This window comes from Sinocyclocheilus anshuiensis, unplaced genomic scaffold (assembly GCF_001515605.1).
Source record: "Sinocyclocheilus anshuiensis isolate Anshui unplaced genomic scaffold, SAMN03320099.WGS_v1.1 scaffold1913, whole genome shotgun sequence".
NCBI classification, from domain to species: domain Eukaryota; kingdom Metazoa; phylum Chordata; class Actinopteri; order Cypriniformes; family Cyprinidae; genus Sinocyclocheilus; species Sinocyclocheilus anshuiensis.
The window spans coordinates 87,858-90,436 of NW_015540969.1; positions in this window are offsets into that span (position 1 = coordinate 87,858).

Here is a 2,579-nt window from a genome sequence, read left to right on the forward strand (position 1 = left end):
GGAGCCGCCCTGAGCTACCCCCGCCCCCAGCCCCACCCCCTGCAGGTCCATCCAGCCTGCAGCTGCTCCGGCGTGCATGTCCCACCAGCCAGACACGCTCACCTCCTCCTGCGGCGGCCCCGCACGCAACCAGGGGTCATACGGGTGGGCCATGATGAGTGTGTGTGTGTGTGTGTGTGTGTGTGTGTGTCTGTGAGAGAGAGACTGTATCACCACATGACTGTGAATGGGAATCTGAAATCACTTTCTGAACCTGTGGAAACAAAAAACACACACAAACAGATCAGTTTGAAGGATTCCTGCTTTCTTTGCTATTTTTCATGCGAATCTTTAGTTATTAGTTTCAGGTATAAGCTGTGCATGGCATAATAATTGCATGAGGTCACCAAAAAACTGAACTGAATTCAGCTGAATTGACCTTATTTTGGAGATAAGAGCAGGTGCAGCAGTTTTTAACTTCAATGTTTTAAAGCTTCTGGTGTCATTCGCTTCCAGTAGCCAAACAAAAACAGTCAGTCATGCTGCTTGATACTGCAAACTGTGTTGTTATCATATTATTTTAGTTTATTATCATAATCATAAACACAAAACTATTTGAAAACTTTAATTTTTTTATACAATCACCTAATTGTCAAGTCATGTATTGACAAAAGTAAACAAACAAAAAAACTTTTAAAACTATAAACAATTTTTTATTAATACTACTTAGCATTAAATAAAATACATTTATTTATAATCAACATTTTGTCTCACCTTATCTTGAACTAAAGGTTTCACTGAGCTTGTTGTAGTGCATTATAGGATTGTCTTCTTTGCAAAGGAGATGTGCGACACTGCCTTAGAAAAAAAACGTGCTATCTAAAAAAAAAAGGCATAGTTTTTCTTCTGTCTGTTATACAGATCTTGTTAACTAATTTTACTGCAGGCAACTTTTACTGTCTTAAGGTTGCATTTTCTCATATTTGTGTATTTATATTTTATATATTATTCCTTTTTAGATTCTTAAATACGTGCAGATTTCAGGCTTTTGTGTCTATAGTTTGGGACCTGCTGTTCCCACTTCATTTTTGCAACTGAAGTTTTGATCACCGAAAGAAGAGCGCAGCGTCATTGTCTAGCTTTTGGAGCACTCTTCAGGACGGACTAGAAAAGCAGCATCAGTGGTGCTGATGAACTGAGCTGCGGTTTGACTGTCAGCGTCTCTAAAGCCGCATCAACGCACAAACCTTAATACACATTTGACGTCACTGGAGGGATTTGGTGTGGCCATTAGTTAATGACCCTACAACAAAATCTAGCGTTGAAATTAACGATCACCGCCAGTCTCTGCAGTGACCTCTGTCCTGCTCGGATCCGAAGCATTCTGCTCCAGTCACAAACACAAACTGTCATCCATGAGTTGTTGAATGTAATGTCTGCAGCAAACACACATTCGCAGTGTACAGTTACTCTGAGAATCTCATCCTGATTGAGTCTGGTATGCCAGCTAATGTTCACATGAGCTACATTTCCATCCACCCAAATAATGCTCGTAATCAAACGCCTTCATGCAAACGCCTCCATCGATCTGAATGAAATCTCCATTGGGTAGTCTGTAAATGACCTGAAGGTGGAAGTAGACCTGAAATAATCCAATCAAAACTTAAAAACTAAACATGTGAACAAAAATATCTAATCAGCTGGATTCAAAAATACTTTGTGCACCCAGAACTGTTTCGAATAAGATCTGTGTACATACACACATTTGTAAGATATAAAGCCTATCTTTATTTACATCTTATGAACTGGTCAGTGGAGGTGACTGAATATTCACTAAATATCCACAAAAAAAAAGCTCTGTTGACGTCAGTTCTACGTTTAGAGATGTCATCAAGGTAAAACGATAAATACACTCAAAATCAAATTGAATCAGAAACTGAATTTATTAGAAAATTAGTGCATGTAAACATACCTATTCTGAATGGAGTGGAGAGGACGAGATTTCAGAGGAAAGTGTCGGCGGGTGAGACTCGCCGACCTCAATTAAGTTGTTTTGAGTCGACTAGTTAGACGCCACCTTAATGCATCCGTGATCTCAAAAAACACACACCTCAGCACTAACCACACACACACACACACACACACACACACACACGGTTTCAATCTATTAGTGAGCACGTCTCACAGATGCAGTGATATCAATCCCAGTCTGTTCCACAATAAACCTGCTGGAGTCAGACAGAAACGCTCTTCAGATGCCCTCGCGAATCACTTCTGCTTTACCACATTTGTGAGGACATTTGAAAACATTTGGACCTAGCAAAGATCTCTGTCTCTCACACACACACACACACACACTCTTGCTGATAACAGCTTCTCGCTCCCTCACACGTGGATGCACTAGCCCTGACACACACACACACACACACACACACACACACTCATAAACACACAGGAAACTTGTCCAAACTTGACAGACACATCCGAATTTCAGAAATGCTTCCAAAGAGATGTGTCAGACAATATATGCAGTACAGTATGTGTATATAGTGTGTGTGTGTGTGTGTGTGTGTGTGTGTGTGTGTGTTTGTTTAGATATA